The sequence below is a fragment of the Schistocerca piceifrons genome, chromosome X (assembly GCF_021461385.2).
Source record: "Schistocerca piceifrons isolate TAMUIC-IGC-003096 chromosome X, iqSchPice1.1, whole genome shotgun sequence".
Taxonomy (NCBI): domain Eukaryota; kingdom Metazoa; phylum Arthropoda; class Insecta; order Orthoptera; family Acrididae; genus Schistocerca; species Schistocerca piceifrons.
Genome location: NC_060149.1, coordinates 504041281 through 504061049, shown reverse-complemented (window position 1 = coordinate 504061049; position 19769 = coordinate 504041281). Strand labels below are relative to the sequence as shown.

Genomic DNA, 19769 nt, shown 5'->3' with positions numbered 1-19769 from the left:
AACATTAAGAAATATAAATACAGATACTTCACTAGTAGTGCAGGTGTTTTGAATGAACATGACAATGTACTCATAGTTACAGAAGGTGTTCAGAATGTTGTCCTTGTACACAGATGCAGGCCTGTATCTATCATTGCAATGAGTTTTGAAACTTTTCAAACAGGTCTGGATTATCTTAAAATTGTTGACAAGCATAGAAAAGTCTCTGCTCCAGTTCTTCAACCGCGTTAACCAGAGTGGCATACACTACACCTTTGAGGTGGCCCCAAACACAAGAATCCATGGGGTTCATCAAATCAGGTGATCTTGGAGGCCACAGTACATGTTCTCCATACCCAATCCATCTTTAGCCATACTGGCACATTAGATGTCATCTCACCACAGCAGCAAAATGTGCCAGTGCTCCATCATGCATGTACTCCATCCCCTGGCATTGCTCTAAGGGAACATCACAACCAATCCCACAAAATGATGCTACAGAAACCAAACGTAATTTTGTCCACTGAGATTGTTTGGTAAGATGTACGGCTCAGTAAGATGATCACATAGTGCCACTAACCACACAGTCAATGAGAAACATTGCTGTTAGGGAGACTCATGTATAGCATGTGGGTTGGAGCCTACATCACTCCAAACTTGAGAATTGTGATAATTAAACATACCATCATGAGTGAACTCCGTTTCATCTGTAAATAAAATGTTATTGTCAACTGCAGAGTTCCTTACAGTTTGTTACTGTATCAACTGACAGAATGTTAGTCTAGGACCAAAATCCACCTCACTAGGACACTGAACTCATTGATGGTAAGGGTACATTGCATTGTGATGCGTTATTCTCCAAACACTGCTGTGGTTCATTCCAGGAATTAGTGCTGCAAGTCCCCTTGTCAAGATTCCTGGGGAGTGTTCAATTGTTTCCAGCACCACATCTTCAAACACAGGTATAATTCACACAGGCCTACTCACTCTCGCAGCATGTGCAAAGCTCCCAGTTTCTTGGAGGTATTGAGGCAGCATTGTAAATTTTTGGCTTTCAGGGTGCCTTCGGGCAGGGTATGCTTCTTGGTAGAAGTGTGCAGATCTTATGTCCCCCCCCCCCCCCCCATGTATTGTTGTTACCCCTACCATATATAAAATGATATCTGCATATGCCTCATTACTGTAATGTTCAATGTTACCACCAATACTCATACAACACAACTGATGCTCCATGAACAATTGTGAACAATTGATGTGAATGGTACTCTGATTGTACTGTATTGTCTTATCCATGCTGTTTATATCTCCACATCTCGAAAATGTAAATACAGACCGCAATACGGCCCAGCATGTGGCATTTACACAGAATCATGTCAGTAGTGGCTGGTGACCACATAGTCACGGTTTATTTGCAGACCTATGTTTACTGAGACTTCTTTGCTTCTTGTATCATGTACTTGCTACTGTATGCATTTATGCCATTAATTATGATACAACCTGAATGAATATGACATATTAGACTGTGGTTTTTAAATTTCTCCTCTTGTATGTCTCACATGGACCAGGTTGTGGAAAAACTTGTTTTCTTTATGTATTTTTTCTGTTTCTTTATCATGATGAAGAAGTGTTAGCATATTACGAGTCTCAAGATGCAACTGTATTTTTTAATTGTTTGTCAGCATTGCTTTGATGAGGCTTGTATCAAGAGCTGGTACATAATGCTCTGTTGCAATAATGTTTGTGGAAATTGATACCCAGAGAAGAATATATGCAACAAAATTAATTTTGTATCACAGATTAAGTACATGACAATACATAACTGAGTAACATCATAGATTTGTATATGAACTCTGACAGAGAGAATTTAGTACGATCTGAAGAAAGCTTGCATGTACCTCACCACATGTCGCCAAGCACTGACCTGCTGAAACATTGCATCAATACATAGGGGTTTGATGCAATCTGTATTGTGCCTACTACAGTATTCCAAACTATTACATACAGCAATTCTCAATTATGTTGATCAATAATGCACATAGCCAGAGTGTGGCCACCACACAGTACCATCCAATGTATATTTGGTCATCAATGTATGACAGGTTGAATCAAGAATTAATCTCAAAATACTATATTTTGCCACTCTGCACACTGAAAATGCCACTCCTTTTTTGAGGACTGTGTTGTTCCTTGCTGCTACACAGTGTAAGTCAGCACAACGGCATGTGTGTTACCAGCCCAGCTGCCAGCAAACTACATCAAAGCACTAACAATGAGCAGCACACATCTCAATTTGTTCTTCTGGTTCAATCCAACACTGTGGACAAAATCTTAGAGCCTGGTACATCTGTGCCGGCATTCCCCGCTGTGGTCATATCACATGTGACTGACCCTCTTTTAGCCACTAGTCATACACTTGTATCACTCTCAGAGAGAAGCATAACCTGTACATAATGAGCACACCAGACATAAAATTAGTCACTCCCAGAAGACATCAAACTAACACTGTGTAATACCACTCTAGCCTAGATAATGGCCTTGATTCAATGGGGAACGGAGTACAAAAAAATTGTTAGGTATTTCATATGCCACTCAGTGATGATTGGATCTCTTAGAGCTACCATATCATGAGGATGTTGACTGCCAGATTTGACCTGCTGTTTCAAATAATCCCAGACATTTTCTATGGGTTAGAATTTGGTGGGCCAGTTGAGTACACATGAAGTCCTGTGGACAAGGCTATTGTTCATCTGGAAGAGAGGAGTGTTCACATCATACTCACGATGAAGATGCAGAGGAAAGGGCAAAACTTCTCTGGTGTTGCAATTATGTTCAATATGTATTATACCAGGACGAGAGGTAATAGAACATTACTGAAAGTAATGTTTTGAAAAACCTTTTTTTTTTTTTTTTTTTTTTTTTTTCTTCAGTATTGCGAGGTGACTTATGATCAGTAGTATTGTCGTAACTTCATTTCCAAGTATGATTCAGCAGGCCCGTTTGATTTAATTCGGCAGGCATGTGAGGAGAACTATACTATACTTCCCTCACTGCAGCAGCAATCATCCTTAGATTATCATCTTGACTCCACAACAGAAAAATGCATGGATAAAAATCCAAAAGAAGTCAAGATTGCAACTAACCCTTTACTGATAAAGGAATTTTCACAATTTGGACTCAGGATTTTTATCCACACATTTTAAAATAACTGATCACCATACTCCCTATTTGACAATGTCACATAACAACGCCACAACAGACACTTTAAAAAACATGGATTAGTTTGACAAAAGGTGTCAAGGAAATGAACTACAAATAACAACAAATTTCTTGTTTACCTTTTTTATTTATAATGACTTGGAACTGTCTTTTCTATACATACAAATATACTGTGCTCAAGTCCAGAGTCAACAGTCCAGTTCTTTCTTCATACAATAAGAGTAATCACAGGAGCAGCCAGAATTTGTACCACTCTCTTTTTCATCCCAAGCAAGAAGAGGAATAACAAAAGATACAATAACTGATAAAATAAGTGCAGGGACATGGACTCACATCTGCAATATAATGTCTTGATTCACATGAGCAGAAATATATATAGAGTTATGAAAATTGATTTGTACAAAAATAATAATTTATCAATAAAAATTCCTTTAGTTTAAGTAAAACTGAAAGGGATACTGCACTTGGTCACTGAAAATGTTGAAATAAACATCCTGGTTTTTATTCATGGTAACCGGAAATAGTGGGCCCGAGCAATGGAGTGAAGCAGACACCCCCCCCCCCCCCCCAAAAAAAAAAATCACAGAACAAGAACACTGCATAGAGACAAAATCAGACGACACTCCATGCTTCCAGTCACCTATTGTCTAGTTTCTATGTTGTTTGATTCATTGTAGATGTGTAACTTTAACTACGCATACATGCAAAGTATCCCATACATCAGGTTATTTAATAACTTCGTAGACTTGGGACTGGAGTCATGACTCACCAGTTTCAGCTCCACCAACAGTCGGGGCCTTAATGTCAGCTGTCTCCATCATATGCAGTAGTAGCAGTAGCAGCAGCAGCAGCAGCAGTGGCGACAGCTGCTGCAGAAGCATTTTGGAAATACTAGAATTATCAGCCGCCATTTCCCTACAGCCTGGCCATCCAGATCACTTGATATTAATCCATATGACGTCTGGCTGTGGGGTTATCTGAAAGACTTTGGTTTCAGTGCTCCAATTACAAACACAGCTGAATTTAAGACACACACTGTGCAACACATTCTGAACATAACCCCTGAGACACTCTGATTTGTTGTGGAACATGCTGTTTCTCGATTTCAACTTGTAGCAGAAAATGGTGGACAGCATACTGAACCTGTCTTGCGCCAGTCTCATGAAAATTAGAAATCGATGTCATTTTGCTTTTTATGTGATTTTTGGCCCCAGGTCAATTAAAAAATAATGCCACTTTACTTCATATGTGGTTTTTGGCATCAGGACAATTAAAAAGCAATTTTTCCCATCTGATGTGGTATCACCTTGGTGTGGTAGATGGGCTTACCTAACTAACAGTGGCACAATTGTTGACTGCTGAACTTGTGCAGTCATGCACGTTGAACAGTATGGTTGGTGTCATGTGCAACTCAAACCACAGCTGCCATATTGCGATTCATTTTTCATTTGCAGCCAACCCCATTTACGATAAGATGCTTACAGAACCATCTATCTATCAGTAAAATTCTTTTCTGTGATGTTTTCTCCTGCATCAATAATATACCATTCAAATTTGATGTCATTCTGGTGGTTCTCTTTCTATAGTGCTTTGAAACTGGAACTTTAATTATACCATGTGTAATAATATGCTTTAGATATACTTAGCATAGTTGTGAAAGATGGAGGAAACCAACCGTGGTCCAGTATCCATCTTAGATAGCTGCTACAAAAGCAAAGAATGCTTAATCAAAAATTTAAGATAACAAAAGTATCTCTGAAAATCAAAAAGTTGAACAAAGCCAAAACCTTAAAAATTTAATGATCTCGATCACAATAACACACAATTACAACTTGTTGACTACTGGTTTTTAGGTATTCTTGACATAGTTACTGCAAACTTTATAATTATATTGTGATTAGCATTTCTTTGTAAGTTTTTGTACTAGTCTCAATTAGTTTAAAATTACTTTTAATAATTATTTATATTTCTTTCACTTTTTAATATTGACATGTTACACTTAGTAACCATGGCATTGTGGGCAACATTGTACTTCGGTACCAATTCTTTAGTAAGCATGGTACTTTTCTGCTATTTTTTATGTTTTAATACCTTTATAAACAATGAATGTTTTTTAAAGATTGTTAAGCGTTCATATCAATTAAAACACAATTCTCTGTTTATTTCCACAAATCTGAGGATGGTTGCTAGTCAACTGAAAATGGTAATCAGGAAGATCAAGACATTAAAATTTTTAACAAATAATACAGATTTCTGTGTCTGCTTCAGTTGACGATGTCAAGTCTTACAAAGTCAAAATGAATTCAAAATTTACATTTTTGGGACTAATTTGATTTAAAAGAAGTTTTGCTCTTTTGTAAAGTCAGTAAATGGACAATATCTATTCAGTCACTCAGTGACCTTACTGGCAACGAAACCAATGATCAAAACACTGAATTTCCCAACATTGTCTTCCTGCAGATCACAACATGATCTCTCCATTCAATCATAGTAAGACTACAATGGTAGTCAATTAGATATGGGATTGCAGAATAGAAAATCAACTATCATTGATCAACAAAGGAAAGGAATTTGCACCTCATGAGATATTGGTATGATCTTATATGAACCATGCTGATAAAACTGCTACTCTTCTAGCAGCAGTTTGTTATAGGTTGCTGTTGCAACAACAGGTGCCATGCAATTTGAAACATGCAGAATATTTCTGTTGGCCAGATGTACATAATTATAAAGCTTATGACAATCTGTTGCAAAATTATATAACTAATTCTATGCTCACATATTGTGACCCTCTCCTCCATGGGGTCAATGGTTTCAACATGGGCCCCACAAGCAGATTTATTCTGAAACCCACTTTGTTCTATTTGTACACAAGATTCTGAGTGCCATACACACTGGTGCACAAGCTGATGCTGTATTCCTAAGCTTCAGGTAGGTATTCCATGTGGGTTGCTAAGTGAACAAGATTATGAGTACTGTACCAGATTTATGACTTCCTTACGAAAAGAACTCAGCAAATCATTCTTAAAAAAAGCAAAACTATTACATGTAAAAGTAACTTTCAGAGTACATTAAGGGAGGTGTGTTGTGGAAGAATCCTAATGAAATGTAGTTCATCCCTGAGAAGATGATTAAAAAACTCGTTTCATTTATTCTTCAGAACTGCTCACCGTCTGGGACCTTTACTGAACTGGATAAATACCGAAGATCCAAAGATGAGTGACACACTTTTTTATGGGTTCATTTAGTAAAAGTGAGAGTGTTACAGACATGTACAGCAAACTCCAATGGAAGATGCCACAACAGAGGCATTCTGTATCATGGAGAAATTCACTATTAAAATTTACGAAGTATATGTTCGAAGAAGAGTCTAGCAACATATCACTTCTTCTCAAATATGTCTATCAAACTGATCACAATCGGAAAAATCAGAGAAATTCAAACTCATATGTAGGCTTACCAACAGTCATTTCTCCCCTGCATCATTCACATATGGAACAGGAAAGTGGAAAAGTGGCTAGTAGGATATAGATACAGATGAAGATTAGAAATTGATTATTAATTCACCCAGAGAGAGATGGCAAAGGAAATTGTCAGAGCCTTGTTGGAGGAACCATCCTGGTGGCACTTACCCAAAATAATTTGGGGAAATTATGGAGATATAACCCAGCTTGTTCTAAATGGTGTTCAAGACCTTTCTCTCCCAAGTCAGTCAGCCATCTGGTTAGAAAATGGTTCAAATGGCTCTGAGCACTATGGGACTTAACATCTGAGGTCATCAGTCCCCTAGAACTTAGAACTACTTTAACTAACTACCCTAAGGACATCACACACATCCATGCCCGAGGCAGGATTTGAACCTGTGACTGAAGTGCCTAGAACCACTCGGCCACTGCGGCCAGCTTCTGGTTTAAAAAAAAAAGTAGCATGCACTAATAGTGAAATGGAAAGAGAATGGAGACATCATTGTGAAGAGCCATGAACCGTTTTTGAGCTGCTGCGGTGGTGGAGAAACTGTCAAGTTGCATGGGACACCACAGGGGCCTGCTTGTTTTGCCCACAGGCTCTGGTGACAAGGTGCATTCCAATGTGCCCCAGTGCGGCTGATCTGCCGTCAGCGCAGGTTGAGTGACAGGTGGCGATGTGTTCACGTCACTCAAGGCGTATGTGGAGTCTGGCCATCTGTTCTTGCCCATTCACCCGGTGAGAGGACAGGTGACTGCTCCTTCAGCTGTGTCTGAGCAGGCACACAGAAGGAAGGGTTTGCTAGTTGTTCGGAGCTGCAATATTATGCATTATGGAGCCTCTTACAGGCAGAACGGGCATGTTTGGCAGGGAGGGGAGGAGGGCCTCATCCAAGATGTGGAGGCCTTGTCTGTGGCTATCCTACATGCAGGGTACAGTCATCTGCAAGTTGTGGTTCACATCAGCACCAGTGATGCCGGGGTTCTGAGGTCATCGTCAGTGCATACGGGTGGCTGGCGGAAGTAGTGCAGGCTGCTGGGTTTGCATGCAGCATGCAAGCAGAGCTTGCAATTTTCAGCATTGCTCCCAGAGCTGAATGGGATCCTCTGGCTTGAAGCCAAGTGGCGGGTCTCGACCAATGGCTTCATTGGCTCTGTGATGGTCATGGTTGCAGATTTCTGGACCTGCATTATAGGGTGGAAAAGTATAGGACTCCCCTTGATAAGTCAGGTGTGCACTAAAAAAAAGGAAGAAGCTACTCAGGTAGCAGAGTACTTGTGAAGTGCACAAGTGGGTTGTTTAAGCTAAATGATAGTTTGAGTTACTATTAACACTCACCAGTCGACACACAGATAGCAAAATCTGACCTTGCTCAGAGTAAAGACACTTGGGAGGGTGCATGTTCATTGCAGTTGACAAAAATATAGTCTCTACTCAGGTCAAATTTTAGTGTGACAGTGAAGTTACCTGGATGCATATAAGAGGTCTAGATGAAATCAAGTTAATTGTTGGATGTTTTTACCAGTAACCTGATTCCGATGTGACAGTTTTGGTCATTCAAAGTAAAAGTCTACAGTCTGTAGTGTAGAAATAACCACATCATGCGATATTAGTTGGAGGCAACTTTATAGAATGGGGCATCTATGGATTCATTACTGGGCAGTATGGATAGACAGTCTTGCAAAGCACTTTTGACCACATTTTCTGAAAACTGTCTTGAGCAGCTAGTTTGGCAGCCCATGTGCAATGGAAATATTTTAAACCTTGTTGCTACAGCCCATGTGCAATGGAAATATTTTAAACCTTGTTACTACAAATAGTTCTGACCGTATTGGCAGTGTCAGTATGGACACAGGGATTAGTGATCAAAATATCATTATAGCAACGATGGTTACTAAAGTTAATAAAGCAATCAAGAAGTATAGGAGAGTACTTTTGCTGCAGAGAGCAAATAAGCAGTTGTTAGCATCCTACTTACACAATGAATGGACATAATTTTAAGCCTGAACGGTTTGTAAATCACATTCTGGAGAAGTATGTGCTGAGTAATTGGACTAGGGATGGAAAAGACCTACCATGGTTTAACAACAACATCACAAAAATGCTGAGGAAGCAAAGACTGGTGCACTCTCAGTTCAAAAGATAACATGCAAATGATGACAGGCAAAAGTTAGTAGAGATTCGTGTATGTATAAAAAGCACACAACAATTACCGTTGTCATGCCTTAGCAAAAGATTTTGTAGGGAACCTGAGAAAATGCTAGTCCTATGTGAAATTGCTAAGTGGAGGGAAGGCTTCAAACCAATTATTCAATGACCAGACTGGCGCAGCAGTAGACATTTTAAATTTTGTGTTTAAGAAATTGTTCATGCAGGAGGACTGTACAAACCGCCCTTTGACCACTGCATAGATTCCTCTACGGAAGGTATAGTAATAGGCATCCCTCATGTAGAGAAACAGGAGAGAGTTGAAAATAAATAAGTTGTCATATCCAGATGGAATCCCAATTTGGTTTTAGAAAGGGTACTCTGTGGAATTGGACCCTCACTTAGCTTGCATTTATTGTGAATTGCTCACACAGCAGAAAGTTCCAAGTGACTGGAAAAAGGCGCAGGTGAATTCTGTACTCGCATATAAGAAAGGTAAAGGAATGGGCCCACAAAATTGCAGACCAATATCTGTAACATTGGTCTGCTGCAGAATTCTTGAATATATTCTCAGTTTAAATATAATAAATTTCCTTGAGATGGAAAAACTCTGTCCACAAATCAGCAAGGTTTTAAAACGCATTGCAGGTGCAAATCTCTGCTTGCCATTTTCTCACATGATATCCTGTGAACTATGGATGAAGGGCAACAAGCAATTCCATAGTCCTAGATTTCTGGCAAGCATCTTAACACAGTGACACAGACACAGTGCAGACTGTTAATAAAGGTATGATCATACAGAATACATTCACCAATATGTAGATATGTGAGTGGCTCGAAGACTTCTTAAGTAACAGAACCCAGTACGTTGCCCTTGGTGGTGAGTGTTCCATCAGTGACCAGGGTATCCTACGGAGTAACCCAAGGAAGTAGGACAGGACCAGTTTATTCTGTATATACATAAATGAGCTGATGGGTCCCCACCACGTTGGTTTAAAGGAAGAGATAGAAGAAATTCAGCCATGAGCTGGTAGATTTGTTGCTAGTAGGTTTGAACAACATGATAGTTTTAAAGAGATGCTTTGGGAATTCAAATTGGAATCCCTGGCGGGAAGGAGACATTCTTTTTGATGAACACTATTGAAAAAATTTAAAGAACCAGCATTTGGAGCTGACTGCAAAATAATTTTACTACCGCCAACATACATGTCACATAAGGACCATGAACATAAGACAAATTAGGGCTCATATGGAGGCTTATAGACAGTCATTTTTCCCTCGGCCTATTTGAAAATGGAACAGGAAAGAAAATGACTATAGAGGTACAAGGTACCCTCTGTCATGCAGCATACAGTGGCTTGCAGAGTATATATGTATATGTAGGTGCAGAAGAGAGAAAGTGAGGGAATGTTATGTTTTAAAATACTACCTAAGTCATTAGAGATGGAGCACAAGCTGAGTTCTGACAAGAATTGGAATGGAAATCACTCATGGTTTTGCTGTAGCAAGTACCCCAGCATTCAGCTGAAACGATTTAAGGATCCACAGAAAACCTAACCCTGAATGGGCAGATGAGGACTTGGACCTCATCCCTGATGAATAAGAGTCACAGGTTGTAACTACCAGACCATTTCAATGAGTGTGAGGAGAGTTTTTAAATTAACAAGTGGTGGTTAGAATCATTCAGATGGTAAAGGATCTCAATAGATTTTTGAAGCATTGGCATTGTGAGGGAGAGTCCATATGACCCAAATCATTGAATGAGTGCACAAGTCATGAGTCTGGATTCTTACTATTATTTCAATTTATTTATTTTTTGGTTGTTGCATTCCAAAATTTAACATCATGTTATTGGAACAAAATTATTTGAAATTACAAAATTTGAATTTATGGGATCTATTATTTGGAGCTTTCCTTTGACCCAGGTTACACTATTAGGTTCTACAAATACTGGGAGTATTATGACCTTTCTATAAAGCTCAGCAAGGTTTATCTTGCATACAACCATATGTTATATGGGTACTTGTAACTTATCCACTCTTTATTGATTGGCAACTCCATAGTGTCCTGTGCACTACGACCAGATAATGGGTATACTTGGAAGGAGAGACAGCATTGGTCGTATATTTTTGTTTATTATCGCAAAATCGATTTTCGGTCACTTAGTGACCATCTTCAGTGCTGTAATATATAACTTAAATTAGTAAGCACTGGTGTCAATAAGCTTACGGCGATCACATAGACTCCACTCTTTGTTTGCATTCACTTCTGCTTCACATCACAATTTCAATTTTGTTCAACTCATAGCTGAAAATCGACCCATAGTTACACAATATTGTTTCTTTGACATCAGTATACTCCATGGACTTTCATGTGATTATTTAAGAATGTTTGCTCACTCCACTACTATCTATGCAATATAGCTTGGCTATCGATGTGGAGGTATTGGGATACAATGTTAAGTGATCCCTGCCTGCAACATATACTACTCTTGCTGGGCAGGCAGCAAATAAAATATGCATCCAACTATTGTTCTACAAAAGTACGGTGACACATGGAAGTAATTATAGCTTGAATAATTTTAGACTGTTGAAACTGAAATCTTATTGCTTCAAATTAAAATATACTAATATACAGTGTTACTGAAAACAGCAATCCAGAGAGAGTGATTCTCCAAACAGTACAGGGCAATGGATGGTGACTTTATTATACTTGTTCCCATAAATGTGACACTAGTTGGTTGCTTACAAAGTTACACTGGCCTGGTTTCATCCTAATTTCCCCTGTACATCAGCAAAGGGAAATTAACTTTTACACAATTTTTTCTCAGTATTAACCATGGAAAGCTATAAGTTTCACACCAACTTTCAGGGGATCCCATATAACTACTTACCAGACCAAGGAGAGGTGAACACAGTTTACAACACAGAAATATCAGTTACTGTATTAAATTTGTACATATTGAAATAAAAGTTGACAGACATTGGAGAGAGTTGCTTTCACAAATGTACTGATCTAGCTTTTACAACAGAGATACTGACAAAGATATGAAGAAGTTAGCACAGGAAATAAAGTACAATATATTGACAATGTAAACTGACATGAACATTACTGATAGCCAACTAAAACTGGGTAGCAGTCACATAGTTGGGCAGACAACTTACTGTTACACTAGTGGCTAGATTACACTCCTACACTGGTGATACTATGGGTGGATAATCTGACACAGATCAGAGAGATTGGACAAAATGTTGAACACACAAGTGAATGATTGAGGTGACAAAGGAGGAGGAATTTGGTGGCTTCTTGCCACATGGTGATGTCGATGACAGTTCGCGGATCTGGTACACTGACTCTCCACTCCTACACACATAGGTGTCCTCACCATGTCAGAAAGATGACACTTAATCGTGGGTGACAATACAAGCTTCTGTCCAAGGCAGTGGACGGTAAAACTACCATGGGCCCAGGCTGCAAGTGGCAAGAGCTGACAACAATCTCCATCGGCATCATTCAAGTGCACCATCTAACTGCAACTGCTGAAGTCAGGGGAAACGGGGCTGAGGCGGCCGTGGGCTCAGAGTGACATCTCTTCAGTAAGATTCAGACCTCAAACATTAGATCTCGTATCAACTGCATGCCGAGTTCCACCTGCTGGGACACAAAATACAGACAATGTCTTCGATCCACAGAAATTTTTCATGCTGCCTTGTCACCAACTGATACAAGTGCTGTCGTTTTTCTTATCACTGGATTTCTTTGGAGATTAAGAGTAAATATGTAAATTCTTTCATAATGATTGCATCACAAGTCAGATTCTGAAATATTGAACTCCAGGATCTGAATAATACTGTCTCCTTTCTCTCTGATATTTTTTTTTAGGGAGTAATTTTCTTATACAATTTTACTTCTTCAATAGCAAAAATAGATTTTAAAAGTCATACAAAATGGGTTCAGATTCTGTAAGAATACTGGGGAGTCAGGGTTGTGAATGGAGAAGATGGAGGCCCAGTGGAAACATAGTTGATGGTAAAGAATGACTCCAATACATGATGTGTCACTGCTCAGCAAGGCAAACGTGCCACTTTCTGTTGTCCCCAGCAGGAGCTGATGTACAGGCAGTGGCTTCTCACGGCAGGCCCATGGTAGGTTGGCACCCTTTAGAGGCCATGGTCACTGACATCAGCCGTTCGCTACTTCCCTTGGTGGCATGAAGCCCTGGCAGCCCCTTATTTTGCACAAGTCACCATGACAGATGTCCATGAAGGGGTACACCTCACTGCCCTCTGGCAGGAGTCAGAAGGCAGCTGGCGTTATGTTGTCATGTCCCACTAGGAACTCAGCATTGCTGGTAGCAAGCACAAATGGCTGGTCGATGGGGCTGTGACACCAAGTCCCATGAAGGACTTAGTGCTGGTGGCAGGCACAGCCCGAAGGTCCCCAGTAGTTTCACTGCTTGCCGCAGCTCTGGCACTGTAATGGTGCTACTAGGCTCTAACAACAAGATATCATCCCTGTGTCAAAATTCTGAGTTATTTATATGCTTCGATGTGCATTTATTTCACTAAAACTTGGCACCTAGTCATGTCACACATAACAAGACTCTTGCCCAGGTGTGGCAACATCGCCCTATTCACTGTGCAGCTACCTCTGTGAAGTCCAGTTTATTGACACACTCGGCTATTCTCACCTCGCAATCCACTTGCGCATCTGGTATTGTGACACATATGTCATAGGAGCTACAGGCTTACAGGTACTAACACAATGCTCCATGGCAGCTTTCTCACTTCTTCTTATTACTTTTGCTAAAGACATATAACTTTTACTCAAAGACACTACACTACACTGCCCACCTCCCATGGAAAAGAACCAGTCCCCCAGGTCTTGCTCCAGCCCAGTTCTCTTCTGTAATTACCTTTACGCTTAATCTGTAATACACACTCACTATATTAACTTGTGAATTTGTAAATCTTTCATCCTTCACTCAGGGGGATCCAGTTTACGGGAACTTGAATTACCCTTGGGTCGAGTTTTCATATGGCTCGTCATTCCATATACATCAGGGCTATGCAGATCAAAATTACAACTACCATAGTGCTAAGAATTGTGACACTCTAGGACACAATTACCTGACATCCATCATCCCAATACTGTTTCACATGCTGCAAGAGCAGCTCTGCAGTGATCCACCCCTTCTGTGCTGCTATCATCTGACTTAATGAATGGTCCAGGCTCAGTTTCAAGTGTTGTTAAAAAAGGAAAGTTTTTGTTTTGATAACATCTCTACAGGTCCATCAGCTAACAAAGCTGCAGCTGTGTCACATTCAACATTGTAACTCCCATCATAGTAGCTGATAAATGAAACATGGATCCATAATATCACACATAATCCTATTGATTAACAGTCCACTACCTTGCAATTCTAAATGTCTTGTTCCCACGAGTTCCTCTTTGCCACAGAAACTAGCAAGTACTAATATGTATATCCAATTTAAACCCATTTTTTGAAAATTTCACAAGTCAGATATATGGTGACTACCCCACTCTGACAGTGTTGAAGTTCACCCTCAGTCATCACCATGTGTCAATCCCCATCTTCCACCAATAGTAGTGCCTCTTCCTCTCCATCTTACACACATTTTCCAACTGTTGCTAACTTGACCAGATAAGTGTGCACCATGTAACACCTCAGCACTGCATGCTTGCTAGCTACCAGTATCCACAACTTCATTGGTAAGCTGTTGAAGCATGCGTGTGCTGTTTAACATGCTGCTCTCCAAGATCACCCTCTGCGTAGAATGCCACTCCAAAGCTACTTTTTTCACCTCCACTAAACCCATGCAGTCTCTGCTGTTTTGTTCAATTTGCTTATGTCATTTTCTTCTGCTGTCCCGAAGATTGCCTTTAGTATTATACCCCCAGCGTCTATCCATACACTCTTCACTCTCCTGGACTTGTATGTACCAATTTGATCACTCCCTGCATTCACTCCTTTAATCATGCATATGCTCTGAGCAACTTCCTGTGCTCCTTTGGGACCTCTCTCAGCCTCCCATTACTATCTGCTAACTGTTGTACCCCTGAGAATATCACATTCATGCACTCACTCCCATCTCACTCTCACAATCACTCTATCACACGCAGTTTATGACAACGGAAAAAGGGTGAAAGTAGGTTACCTGGGAGGAAAACGGAAGTAAAACCACAGAAGAGCTAAAAGAAAGGCACAGGGAAATGTGACTGGCTGGCAACATACAAAAAATATGGGTGAGCCAGTCACACTGCTGACATGTTAAAACAACTCCCTAAAATTTTCAGAAACAGGTTGGACAAATCACAAAACCTTAAAACTCTGACCACATTCATTTGAGCATTACTTAAAATATATGGCAGATATGTCAGGAAACCTGCCACTACCCACTGGTCGGAAAATAAAACACAATTTAATAAAATGTGGCGCAGAGCGATCTGTACATCACAAGCACCACAGACTGGAGGGTCCTCTCGCCAGAGCAAGAAGCTATGCATCATGGGGCTGTGGGCTATGCAAAGACAAGTAAGGAGGGCCTCATCCCATCAACACGACTAGAAGGAGGTACACCGTGGCTGCATTGTGACTTTGCTGGATGAAGCTTATTGTCTGTCACTTCCAGGCACTCAACTTCCCATCGACACATGAGCCTATACTTCAACAGTGAGATTAGAGCACACAGGGGATGGCACACTGAACTAACTGAGGATCAAGTCCTGCCCCCTTGGTTGCTGCATCTGCCGTTTCATCCCCCACAGTACATATGTGCCCTGGCACACATCAAGAGGACCTCCTTTCCCAGCCATTGTAGCTGAAGGAGGGCATCCTGGACATACCGAACTTCTTTGCTAGATGGATACAAGTATTGAAGAGACTGAAGGGCACTAAGGGAGTCGGAATTTAGTAGGCATGGCACATTTCATCTATTCCAGTGCCCTCAAGACATCAAACACTGTGAATTCTGGAGGCAACCGAATCTTGAGGTCATGGTCTGGGAAAACAACTGAGCAACCAATGGAGTTTCCATGGTTGGACCCATCCATGAAGACAGCTACATGGTTGTGGTGCTCCCTTAAAGTGTCAGAAAACATCGCATTAAAAACAGAAATAGGAGTGTGATCTCTCCTGTACTGCACTAAATCTAAAATGACTCTGGATCTCTGCAGTAACCAAGGCAGCAGTCGATTAAAAACCTGGATTTCAGCCTGTACATATCCCACGCCAAGGGTCTCCAGCACACATTTCACACAAATCCCAAATGGCTTCATTGCCCGTGGATGATTCATGAAGAGCAACTTCATAGTTGGACAAGCAATGGTATGGTATGGTATACTGGGGTAGTGGAAGTAGCTGACATCTGATGCACCATGAGAAGCTGCCGCCAGATGGTAATGACAGTTCACCAGCCTCAGCACAAACAATGGGTATGGGGCTGGTCAAGTAAGTGCTCATGGATAACTTGATGCCCTTATGGTGTACAATGTCAATAATTTTCAGGTATGAAGGTCTGGTTGAGCCAAATACTGTGCACCCACAGTCCAGGCTTGATCGAACGAATGCTGTATAAAACTGGAGAAGAAGCACCGTGTCTGCTTTGCAAACCCTGTGGCTAAGATACTTCAAAATGTTCAGTGCCTTCTGGGCCCTTGCCTTCACGTTCATCATGTGTGGTAACCATATAAGCTTGGAGTAAAAAATGAGGCCCAAAAAAACACACAGAATCTTTAAAAGGGAGAACAGTGTTCCACATATGAAATCCACGTAAATTAAACACTATGATGAGCATGATTAAAATAACACACACACACACACACACACACACACACACACACACACACACGCGCACGCACACGCACACACACACACGTCTTCACAGAAAATGTAAAACCAGTCTTTGCAGCCCACTCCTACAGCCTCTTCCATGTAAGTTGAAACTGACGAAAACTGCAAAATCGTTCAAAAATAAGGAGCATTGTCTGAGAACGACTCCTCCAACCTCATAATTTTGTTACATAATTCTCAGACATTAAACACTGAACTTAATGACGATCTGTGATTGGATAACACCATCCTTTGTTGCCTGGAAAACAGAATTCCACCATCCAGATGATGATCTTGCAATGCCACTTCTCCAACCCCAGCAAATAGGTACAACACTGCCAAAACTAACATTAATCTTTTCTCACATACAGCAACCTGAAGACAAGGATAAATATCACCCTCCTGCCCTCAGACCCCTGCTATTTCTGAACATGTCTGAACATAGTAATGCTAATTCTAACACTGACACAAAAATATAACCTTATCTAAACTATACACAAAAGAACAATATCCATTAATTACAGTACCTATCAATTGTTTCCTGGGTCTCAATGTATCTGGACCTCCCTCTCCTGTTGCTCATCTTTTCACTTCTTCTTCACTGTCTCTTTCCTTGCTCTCACTAATACCTCTAGTGCACCCTTGAATGGTCACAGATGCCCAACAAACACAATTGTTGACCTTGTTGGCAACAGCAGCTTTACATTTACTGATTACGTGGTTTCAATTACTTGGTATGGGCCCTGGTACCATGTTAAAAATTTCGTTTTTCCCTTAGGAGTATATGGGTTAGATATCATCATTCAATGGCCTACTTTATACTGTAGTAATGTCCCCAATAGCAAGACTGCCTCTTCCTGCTTCCCCAATGCCTTAGTATTTGCCCACTGCACCTTTCTCCACACTTCACTTGTTGAATGGTAATGGCATCTTCTTCCCATACACCACCTCGAATGTTGATAACCCTGTACTACTGTACTAGTGTGGGCTTTGAAGTTGTACACATTAACTATGAAGGATAGATACGTGTCACAGTTCGAATGGTGTGCATTCACGTAATAACTAATCATCTTTCCAATTGTCTGATGAACTCAACCCATCCTTTTCTTAGCTTGCAGATGAAGTGGACTATATCCCAACATTCTCACTTTTAACAACTGACATGATTCTTTTATCAGGTCTGACATGAACTTCGTCTCTTGGTCCCTAATTATTGTCTCCAGTACCCCAAACTTCAATATTCACCTATTAACCAACACCTGCATGACTGTAACTGCTTGTTGGTCCAGCATCAGCAACAACTCAATGCAACGAGGAAAATGGTCTATTATGGTCAGCACAAAATGATTACCTGCTGGTGTTCAGTTTAATGTGCCTAATACGCCCACCCCAATGAAACTAAATAGCTCCATTGTTACTGACAGTCTCTGTAATAGTACTTGGCTTCAGATATAAATCCAGCCACTGTGCACAATTGACACATTCCTGACATACTGATTGACATAATTCTTCCGTCTCTTCCACCAGTACTTTCCTGTTGCTCTCCAATTCATTGACCTGCATCTCCCATGGCCTGATAAGACGTGATCACGCATTTCACGTAGTATTCTTGCTTCAACTTGGCTGGCACCAACAACCGTGTTCCTAATTACGTTTCTCTACACAATAATCCATCACACATGCTAAGCCACTGTTGCTTGCCATACTGTTTACACTCTTCGTCAGCTCACCGTGCTGCTTTCGATTCCCCAAGGTCCTGACCTAGTGCTTGTACTACTGCTATATTCCTGCTTAACCCACCTGCATTTCCATTCTCCTTCCCTGGTTTGTGGATTACTTCACACTCAAATTCACCGAGTTTTAATGTTCATCATGTCAATCTTCTTGATGGGTACTTCAAACCTAGGAATCATATCAAAGCAGCACAACCCATCACTACCTTGAACATCCTTCCATACAGGTAACACTGGAAGCTTCTTTAGTTAAATAATTCCTCTCTGTTGCATTCTACAATCTTGATGCAAAGGCAATAGACCACTGACCTCTTGGCTCAAAACACTTCCAAGAGCATGGTTCGACACATCACATGACAATATGAACTCCTTCTGAAAGTATGGAAACATCAACATTGGACTCGACATTAACACTTTTTTTACTTCCGCAAATGCCCCCTGACATTCTTCTGACCACACAAACTTATCACCCTTCTTCAACAACTGTGTAAGTGATCTTGCAATATCTGTAAATCCCTTCATGAACTTCCTACAATAATTTGCGAGACACAGGAAAGACCTCGGTTGTTCCTGGTACTGGAAGATCTTGCACTAATCTAGGATCAGTTCTTACATCAACCTTTAATCACATGTACTAAATAGTTGACTTCTTCTAATGCAAAGAGACATTTCTCAGTACTCAATGTCAAATGAGCTACTCCATGAAACGAGAATTATGCCATCAACATATGCCAGACACTGACGCGGTTTTAATTCTTTCAGCACTCCATCCAGTAAATGCTGGAATGTTACCAGTCAATTTTTTAACCCAAAAAATATCCTTCTATACTGATTGTGTCCCCATAGTGCTGAAAATTTGTGATATCCTCTGGAGCAACTTTTAAGTGATGGTATCTACTCCTCAAATCCATTATCAAGAAATACTGGCTTTGCCATAAATTATCTATTGTCTCTGTGATTTTCGGAACTGGGTAGGTATATGCTGTAGACTTACTATTTAAGTGGAGATAATCACAACAAAAGTGATAATTCTTTGGGCCATCCATACACTTTTTGGGGAAGATTATGAATCCCCCTTCCCCTAGTGGCTATTACTATGTTCTATTATCCCATCAGCCAATTGTTGATTTGTAAATGCCTCCAAAACTGGTGGCAGTGTTCAGTGAGCAAGGTATTCTGTACGGCCTTCAGTACATCGGTGCTTTGTTCCCTGTTGGAATCCTGTGTTGTGTTACCGGTGTTGCAGGTCATTGCACCTTGAAACTCCAGTAACAGGTCCTCCATCGCTATTCCTTCCAAATGCTTTAATTTTTCATGAAATCAATCCTAGCAGTATCCTGCAATCCCCTACAGCCTACACTTTCTGTGTGGCAATC

General features: G+C 40.5%; 1 protein-coding gene across 4 annotated transcripts in view; it reads right to left on the bottom strand.

Moving 5' to 3' along the window:
* The window catches only part of LOC124721140 (transcriptional adapter 1-like), a 180325-nt gene that overhangs the window by 143656 nt on the left and 16900 nt on the right, over nt 1–19769 (bottom strand). The window contains exon 2 of one of the 4 annotated variants that reach the window (XM_047245957.1): nt 3965–4172. The exons of 2 other annotated variants lie outside the window; for them this stretch is intronic. The gene's annotated coding sequence lies outside the window, so the exon portion shown is untranslated. The remainder of the gene's footprint in view (nt 1–3964; nt 4173–19769) is intronic. One more of the 4 variants, XM_047245958.1, reaches the window with a different exon arrangement.